Source organism: Gossypium hirsutum, chromosome A12 (assembly GCF_007990345.1).
Source record: "Gossypium hirsutum isolate 1008001.06 chromosome A12, Gossypium_hirsutum_v2.1, whole genome shotgun sequence".
NCBI lineage: Eukaryota > Viridiplantae > Streptophyta > Magnoliopsida > Malvales > Malvaceae > Gossypium > Gossypium hirsutum.
Window position 1 is genome coordinate 60,528,291 of NC_053435.1, and position 10,491 is coordinate 60,538,781.

At 38.9% G+C, this 10,491-nt stretch overlaps 1 non-coding gene across 1 annotated transcript; it reads right to left on the reverse strand.

The window, feature by feature from the left end:
- Positions 1-3,432: 3,432 nt before the first annotated feature.
- Positions 3,433-3,539, reverse strand: LOC121211783 (small nucleolar RNA R71). The gene has a single exon (XR_005907001.1). It is a non-coding gene; the product is annotated as a small nucleolar RNA R71 (small nucleolar RNA).
- Positions 3,540-10,491: the final 6,952 nt, after the last annotated feature.

Here is a 10,491-nt window from a genome sequence, read left to right on the forward strand (position 1 = left end):
ACACGAATGCTCAACCCCCTCCACCCCTGCCTATTCCTCAGCCTATTCTAGTGGCACCCTAAGGTATGGATTTTATAAGATTGAGCAGACCATCAGTGGATAAAATTTGAAAGCAAGGAGCTGAAGAGTTCCGAGCTAGTATTAACGATGATCCGGAATGGGCAAAGTTTTGGCTCGAAAACACCATCCGGGATTTTGAAGAATTGTCATGCACATTGGAAGAATGCATGAAATGTATGGTATCAGTGCTTAGAGATTTGGCTTACCATTGGTGGAAGACACTTGTCTCGGTAGTACCGAGGGAAAGGTGATAAACCGTAATTTATACATATTTTTATCCCATGCTTAGCACATTTATGGATGATTTCTCCTTAGATTTGGTGAATTCGATGCCCCTCATTCTTTAATTTCATGTTTTATACTTAGGTGAGCATAGGAAAGTAAAAAAAGCGAGAAACGGGCTGAAAACGAAGAAAATGGACCCACATGGGAAATCAACACGTTTAAAAAATTTTTATTTATTATTTTTATTTTCATTTTTATCTTTATTTATCTTATTTAAGTAGTTTTTATTTCATTTTCCTTTAATATTAGTTTAATATTAGTTTTTATAATTTTTATTTTCGGCTATTTCATTACGAGTAATTATGCTTCCTTATATTTCCTACAGAGTTCCTGATTTTATCACAATCATAAAGAGCTCTAAAGCTCATCATCAAATAGGAACTAAAAACTCCACTGGCAAAGGTTCTCCACGACTGCCATGTCCTGCTCAACCACGACCATAGCTACTACCAGATATAATATTCTTTTGGCGCAGGACTTATGGACTAATGAACCTCTACCACCACCGAAGTGTCCTCCTCCACTCTCATCATTGCGTTGGCCGATTATTCTCCATAACTCCAATTCAAGGAGTTCATTCATCATTCAGGAAGTTTCACCTCTCTCCCTATCTTATGATTATATATCTATATTTTTTAATATATCCATCTTTGTACATTAACGGCAATGTACATCTTAAGTATGGAGGGTCTTTTATATCATCATTAGAAATCCCTGAATTTTGTCTTATTCTTACGTGAATCACTCATATCACTATTAGAAAGAATTTTAATTAATTTATTATTTTTATTGATATGTCTTGAATTAAAACATACGCATTTATGCATTGATTGTTTAAACTTTAAGACATTAGGGAATCAAGCATGATAAGTTGATTTTTGACGAATTAAAAAGCTTTTAGGTTGCTTCCCTAAGTTTAGGTATTATCTTGAGTTGAAATTTGATAAACGCCAAATTATACATATCTATACCCCAGAAACTTAGCATATTTATGGATGTTCATTACTAGATTTTCGGATTTTAGTGCTCTTAATCCGGTTATTTCATGTTTTGTACTCAGGAGAGCACCAAGAGTCGAAAGGAGCCAAAAACGAGCTAAAAAGGGACAAAACGGACCAAATCGAGAAGATGACAAGGCCTAAGCCTTGCCACACGGGCATCTCACACGCCCATGGCCTTCGAGGGTGTCGACCAGGGCTCTCACGATTCACACGGCCTGGCCATTGAGCCCACACGGTCGTGTGTAATTCAACGGATCAAACACGGCCTGGTAGTCATGTCACACGGTCGTGGTACACGGGCATGTCCCTTTTTCAAAGAGTTGTATTTTACACGGAAAAGGGTACTTAGGGAGGAAGAAAACCAATCCGAAGCCTATATAAACAGCTTAAGTGTGACCTAGAAGGGGGCCGCTCTTTCCAGAACTTTTCTGGAATACAGAACCAGATGCCAGGAATTACTTGAAGGAAGCCAGACGATCCATCTCAAAAGCTGGAGCTACTCCAAACTGAATATCTCTCTCAGAATTCCTTCAAGGGTTTTAGAGTTTTCTTTATGTTTTGTTATTTTCATATGTTTGAGATGGACTCTTATTTTATTATGAACTAAACCCCTTAGAAATCTAAGGGGGATAAAACCTATGATGGATCTTGTTATTATTATCTGAACTGTATGATAAATACTTGATTTGTTCTTAATTATGTGTTCTTAATTCTTGAGTTAATATTTCGGGTATTAATTCATGATTGGATGTGCTTATGCAGAGGAGGAATAGACCCTACCTAAGAGAAGATTTGGCATAATTAAGCGGAGTTGATCGAGTGCCTAGAAATAGGGTTACGAGATTTTGCCGGATTAGGGTGAAACCTAATAAGGGGATCCATAGATCGAGTTAATGCAACCCTAGAGTGTTAATTAGAAAAAAGTCTCGGTTATTCAATCTAGGGATTAGATGTTATTAGTCTTGAATAGGGATAATAACTTAACTTAGGGTTCTCTACGGAACAAGTCAAGTGAATAAATCGTCCGGTTCAGAGTCAGATAACAAGTGAAATCTAGGTGGATTCCTCCTTGGGTGTCGTTTTTATCAATTGCTTCTTTTCAAGTCTTTTCCAAATTTTCTCTTTGCTTTAATTAAATTAGTTAATTATTTTAAATAATTAGTTAATTAAAACAAACCCTTTTATTCTTAGGCTAGATAATAAAAAATAGTTATTACTAGTACTTTTGGTTCATTGGGTATGATATCCCGGTCTTGCCGTTACTATACTATTATTCGATAGGTGCGCTTGCCTTTTCATCGTGATAATAGTTAGTCTAAGTCTGATCTTCACTATAAATATTTATTACTGGTTACGAATCACGCGATCAGGTTTTTAGCGCCGCTGCTGGGGAACTGAAATATTAGGAACACTAAATTTTTACTACTTTAGCCATTTATTTTTCTTGCAATTTTATTTTATTTTATTATTTATTAATTTACTTTTTCTCTCTCTTGGTAGGTTTTTATAGTTTATGACTAGAAGAAACCCATCAAGACCACTACTTTTTGATGAAAAAATCGATAGCACAGTTCGTAGAAATCAAAGAGAAATAAGGCGTAGTTTACAATACACGGAGAATGAGCGAGAAGACGATACTCAACCCCCAACTGAAGAGATGGCTGAAAATCTAGGGGATCAGCTACCTCCTGCAATTGCAGTTAATCCAAATCCTGCTCCACGTATTATGTATGACTATGCTAAACCTTCTTTAACAGGAACTGAGTCTAGTATAGTTAGACCTGTTATTGCTGCAAATAATTTCGAACTAAAACCTAACACAATTAAGATGATACAGCAGTTTGTTCAGTTTGATGGTTTGCAGGATAAGGATCCCAACACGCACTTGGCGAATTTTCTTGAATTTTACGATACATTCAAAATCAATGGCATTTTTGATGATGCCATTCGTCTTCGTTTATTTCCCTTTTCACTAAGAAACAAAACTAAACAGTGGTTGAGCACGTTACCACGAGGGTCTATCACTACTTAGGAACAAATAACCGAGAAATATTTACTAAAATATTTTCCGTCGCCTAAAACGGCTAAATTGCGTAATGATATCTCTTCTTTTGTGCAGATGGATTTAGAAACACTTTACGATGCATGGGAGTGATACAAGGACTTACTGAGAAGGTGCCCTCACCATGGGTTACCACTTTGGGTGCAAGTTCAAACGTTCTACAATGGTGTGAATCCCTCGACAAGACAAATGATTGACGCAGCAGCTGCCGGAACCATCAACAATAAAACACCAGAAGATGCCTATGAATTTATAGAGGAGATGTCACTGAATAACTATTAGTGGCAAGTTATGAGGACAAAGCCAACGAAAATAGCCGTTGTTTATAACATCGACTCAGTTACTATGTTGTCAAATCAGGTAGAACTTCTCAATAAAAAGATTGATAGTTTTCTCGGTTCTATACAGGTACATCCAGTAATGAGGTGTGACTCAAGCGGAGGAGGTGTGCATACAGAATACCAATCCTTCAATCCCACAACCGAAGAGGAACAAGTCAACTATATGGGTAACAATAACTTTAGATCTCAAAGTAACCCATACAGTAATACTTATAATGAAGGTTGGAGAAACCACCCAAATTTCTCCTGAGGTGGTCAAGGGAATCAAAAGCCACAAAGTCCTCAAGGTTTTCAACAGCCACCTTATCAACAAGAGAAGAAACCAAACCTTGAAGAGATGCTTTCTAAATTCATCTCGGTGTCAGAAACCCGTTTTCAAAATACTGATACGACACTTAAGAATCAACAAGCATCGATTCAAGGATTCGAAACTTAGATAGGCCAGCTGTCCAAATTAATCTCCGAACGACCACAAGGTAGCCTACCAAGTAATACTGAACCTAATCCGAGGAAACACCTCAATGCAATTAGCACTAAAAATAAGGAAGGATTCGTTGCACCTAAGCCAGAATTACAACAAGACGACGTGATGAACAAAGGTCGAGAAGAGGTAAACAATGATGATCCTAAACAGGTAAGTACGAATCATGAACCTCGTGTGCCATATCCTAAAGCAATGACGAAAGACAGAATAGAAGAACAATTCGGTAAGTTTGTCAAACTCTTAAATTACATATTAACTTACCCATTATTGAAGTTCTTTCGCAGAAGCCCAACTCAGCAAAATTCTTAAGGGAACTTCTGAGCAAAAAAAGGAAATTAGACACTACATCGCATGTGGAGCTCAATGCAGTCTGCTCAGCTATTCTAAAGAATGAGCTACCTAACAAATTGAAAGATCCAAGGAGTTTTACAATTACTTGCTTAATTGGTAGTTTATCTGTGAATAATGCTTTAGCTGATCTAGGGGCATAACATAAATGTTATGCCGTATAAAATGTTTAAATGACTAGGTCTCGGTAAACCCAAATAGACTAGGATGAGCATACAGTTGGTTAACAAAATAGTTAGATTTCCTAAGGGTATTATTGAAGACGTGATAGTTAAGATCGATAAATTTATTTACCCAATAGGCTTTGTTGTCTTAGACATGGATGAGGATAACGAGGTACCTTTAATTTTAGGACGACCCTTTTTAGCAACTGCCAGAACCATTATTAATGTAGGCACAGTAGAGCTAACACTTCGTGCAGGAGACGACGCAGTAACACTCCAAGCACGTGATTCAGTCAAAACTTCTAAGACTCAAGATAACGCTATGAAACTTGTCGATGATAAAACTCATATTCAATCGTTCTTGCAGGAACCTTCTCGGACCAAGACAACAAAGGCAGTGCACTGTTATCAAGTAGAGAACAAAAACGTCCATGAAAAACGAAGACTACGGATAGAGGAGCTAGATGAATGGCAAGAACACAAACCGAGAACATATGATAAACCGAAACTACGCAAAAACAATCCTGATACCTCTCCTAATCAACTTAAGGTTGGCGATACAGTCTTACTAGATGTCGTCGATCCTCACATTGTCACTACCACACCAAATGAGGAAATCCCTTTTACGGTACTCAGTATTTTCCCATTCGGCACGGTTGAGGTGAGTCATCCCAAGTTCAGCACTTTTAAGGTAAACAACATCCGATTAAAACCTTATTTTAAAATTGACAATAGGAATAAGGAGTATGAACTCCTCGAACCACCATGATCATTCAACGGAGAGGTAAGTCGAGCTTAGACTATAAATAAGCACTTCTCGGGAGGCAACCCGAGCACTAACATTATTAATTTCTTTAAATTCTGATATTTAACTCCTACCCTACTAATAGAAATTTTGAATACAGGTGTTTCCACAGAGACACAGCCAATCGCACGGGCGTGCTTAAGGCCGTGTGAAAACAGGGTAAATAATTTCCCCAACACGGGCTAGGATAAAACGCCACGGTCATGCGACATGGCCGTGGTCGAGCCTGCCAAAACAACACGGGCGTGTGACACGCCCTTGTGGAGGAACCGTGGATGAACCTGTTAAAATAGCACGGGCATTCGACATGCCTGTGTCTAACACCCATGGTTGAACCAGTCAAAATTCCACGGGCGTGGAACCATAAAACACGGGCATGGGAGAAGGAATAAAGCTAGGCACGGCTGTGCGACATGGCCGTGTGCCACACATGCCCAAGACACACGGGAGTGGGACAGTAGCCGGGCATGACCTAAATTGAAAAATTCAAAAAACACGAGCTCACCTTCACAGTATACGGGCGTGGCCCTAGGCCGTGTGGCCTCCCCAATATAAACAAACCACTGTTCATCTTCTTCCCCATTTCAAAACCCTAGCCAAAAACTCCTCCTCCCCACTCCCTAATCCTTATTCCGGCCACCATTCCCAAGATTCCAACTTCCCCAACCCTCAACCCACCCTGAAACCCGTTCCCCTTGCATTAATCCCCACTTTCCCCCTCTCTATACCTTCTATTTTTCCTTCACACGGCTATATCTCTACATCACATGCCCGTGCTCGCCACCACACACCCGTGCGCCTCCATACAGTAGCCCTTACTTCACCTTCTCAACTTTATTTTTTCCAATTTGTAGTGCTACATTAGTTTTCTACATGGTTTACATAGACATTGTATTATTTTACTTTAGATAAGTTAGGAATTTGATTTAGGAATTTGATTTAGAATTTTCTATATTTGAATTATTTAAGCCACTAAATAGCATATACTAGTTTTGGGCCTCTTGCTTAACTATTGATGTATCTTGGATTCTACCAATGTTTATATATTTTTAGGTACATTATGTTGTCATCGAGAGGAAAGAAGGCGGCGGTCCCATCCTCAAAGAGACGTAAGGGACCGGGTTCTTCCTCGGTATAGGCTACAGTCGGAGTCCGGCACCCGTTCCTTGAATTTCCACAAGCTTCGCAGGAGCTATTTAAGATATTATGCGCACGACCCATCACCACAGGCCGCTGCATCAACTGGGCTGCCGTAGAGCAAGTCTAGGTCACTGATGCCATCTGCGCCCTGCTGTCTATAGACCCATGGGAACGGTTCTTCGCTACTACCGAGCTCACTTATTTAGAGCTAACTTTAGAATTATATTCTACTTTTCATTTACAGGTGGTGATGACAAACAATGACGACCCAGGCACCATTCACTTTAGATTAGGTGGTCTAGTTCGCGCGATGAGTGTCCCAGAATTTAGAGTTGCTCTGGGACGTTACACCGATGAATTTATGGAGGAGGAGGACATAAATGCACTCCCACGCAATATCCACATCTCCCCCTCCTTGTGCTAGAAGGCTTTGGCACCACTCTCCTCCACCTATGACCCTAGCCGCTCGAAGGCCTCAGCTCTTCCCCCTTCCCTACGATATCTTCATGCCATATTGGCACATACCTTGATTGGAAGGAGAGAGAGCATCGGCGTCGTCACCACCCACGATGCCTACTATTTATGGTGCATGGAAAATGGACAGGTGACTGACTTGGCATACTTCATTGCTTTTACCATTCGCCATCAGACCGAGCGGCATAGGAAGGGAGTGATCTCCATTGGCCCCTACGTGATGCACCTTGCCAGACACTTCGGCCTCCTCAACACTGCGGCCCAGTCCTCAGCGCTTACCCTGATAGGTCAAATGTCCCCACAGGGCATCACGACTATGTTACACATGAGGATGATCGAGCGCCGACGTGGGACCGATCCTCCTCAGTACCGTCTCTCGTATGCCAGAGACGAGGAGGATCTTGAGGACATCCCTGATGATGTTCTCCCACAGCATGAGGAGCCTTCTACCGCACCACCTAGGGAACGACCAGTTCATGCGGCTGCTTTTTTGGCACATCTTTCGACCGACTCGTCCACTTCGAACAGTATTGGACTACGCAGTTCGAGATGATCCACAAGCGGGATCGGCGATGGGATCGACAGATGGAAGACATGTAGGCCTTGATGCAGCAGCTGTGCCACCACTTCCACATCACCACTCCAGCACCACCACCTGAGGGCCCCACCGACGAGGATAATTGAATCCTCCTATTTATTTTTTTATTTATTCTTATTTTTATTTTTATTTTTATTTTTATTTTCATTTCAATTTTATTATTTTATTTTGAAAGACATATCTATATTTGTAAATTTTACTTTTTACTTTTTCTGGTATTTTTAACAAGTAATTCCAATACGCTTTCTTCCACACCAACTCTTAATAAGCTTTTCATGATTCTACAAACTTCCAAGAAAAGTTGCTAGGAATATTTTATGGAATGCGGAAACAAAAGGGAAACAATACCTCACGAGTGCCATGTTTAACGACCCAATTTCTTCATCTAGCCAAGAACAATGGCAGCTACCACTTGCCCCGAACACTTCATCCTCAGAATTAAGCTCCACATCCATATAACAGGGAGTTTCACCTCCTTTCCTCTTATGATTTTCTTTATTTTGAATAATCTATCTTTGTACATTGAGGGCAATGTACATCTTAAGTGTGGGGGGTGAATATGAAACCTAATTTTTTGCATTATTCTCAAATCCCTGAATTTGGTCTTGTGCTTAAGTGATTTTCTCATAATATTGATAGAATGAATTCTGATTGATCTATAATTATTGTTGATATGTCATGAATTAGACCAAGGGAATTATGCATAAGTATTTGATTATAGGACATTAGAGAATCGGGCATGATAAGTTGATATTTTAAGAAATAAAATTTTTTAGATTATTTTCCTAAATTGAGGTATTATCTTGAAATCTTAAGTATACAGGAATGACATCAAAAACCCAAATTTTTGGTGAGATTTTTTAGCCTTTTGAGCATATAACTTTCTTTCTTGCTCACTTATTTTGTGGTTTGAGTGTGTCAACAATGAACTGTTATTCTAGAACTTTCTTCGATTATACATATCGAGATCACATGTATGATTTGATATACTGAGATGATAAAGGCAGTTAGGATTTAACCCATTTACTCTATAAAAAGCCTTCCCACATAATTAAGCCCCTAGTGAAACCCCTTGAGCCTACTAACCCTTTCTCATTGATTAACCCTCATCATTAACCCATTAACCCATTATTGTTGAAATCCTCCTACTTAATTTGATCCTTTTTTATCCTTTTTATCGAGATTGAATTTAATATTGTTACCTCACTATGCTCACAATTTTTTGTTACTGAATCATGAAGTATGATCTCTATATTGTATCGACTTGAGTTAAAAAAAATTTATATTGTAATTCTCAGCAAGCTAAAGTTGTCATGAGATGTAAGATAGTTTTAGATATTTGTTTGTGGTTCAGTAATTAAGTTTTTGATAGTGGGGTAATATATTGAAATTATCTCGATTCTAACCTTTGTCTCTTTGGCTTGTACCCATATTGGTAACCTAAACCCCGTTACAACCATGTAAAGACCTTTTGATTAGTGTATCATATCATTTACAAGTGGTGGAGATTTGATTTTCATACAAGCCTATGGTAATAACTTTTCATGTTAGACAATCGAGTGCTTAATCTTGAACCTTAAACACTTTGAGTGATTTGAGTAAATCTTTAGTAAGGATGTCATCTCTTGTATATTTAGGACTAAAGTTAATTACTTAGAGGAAGGAGATTACCTATGATTTTATTATCAAAATATCCAATTTAGATTGTTTGAGGCTTTTAATGCCCCTATAGTTGAATTCTCACTGTATGATTTTCTATGGGATAACTTGTAACATTATCAGTAATAATTATGTGCTTAAGAAGAATGAATTCTAGCAGTAAATGAGAATTTTGCTTGAGGACAAGCAAATGCTTAAGTGTGGAGGTATTTGATAAACGCCAAATTATACATATCTATACCCTAAATACTTAGCATATTTATGGATGTTTATTACTAGATTTGTGGATTTTGGTGCTCTTAATCTAGTTATTTCATGTTTTGTACTCAGAAGAGCACCAAGAGTCGAAAGAAGCCAAAGACAAGCTAAAAAGGAACAAAACAGACCAAATCGAGAAGATGACACGGCCTAAGCCTTGCCACACGGGCATCTCACACACCCGTGGCTTTCGAGGGTGTCGACCAAGGCTCTCACGATTCACATGGCCTGGCCATTGAGCCCACATGGCCGTGTGTAATTCAACGGATCGAACCCGGCCTGGTAGTCAAGTCACACGGCCATGGTACACGGGCGTGTCCCTTTTTCAAAGAGATGTATTTTACACAGAAAATGGTACTTAAGGAGGAAGAAAGCCAATCCGAAGCCTATATAAACACCCTAAGTGTGACCTAGAAGGGGCTGCTCTTTCTAGAACTTTTCTGGAATACAGAACCACACGCCAAGAATTACTTGAAGGAAGCCAGACAATCCATCTCAAAAGCCGGAGCTACTCCAAGACTGAAGATCTCTCTCAGAATTTCTTTTGGGGTTTTAGAGTTTTCTTTATGTTTTGTTATTTTCATACTTTTGAGATGTGCTCTTATTTTATTATGAACTAAACCCCTTAGATACCTAAGGGGGATAAAAATTATGATGGATCTTCTTATTATTATCTGAACTGTATGATAAATACTTGATTTTTTTCTTAATTATGTGTTGTTAATGCTTGAGTTAATATTCCAGGTATTAATTCATGATTGGATATGCTTATGCAGAGGAGGAATAGACCCTACCTAAGAGTAGATTTGGCA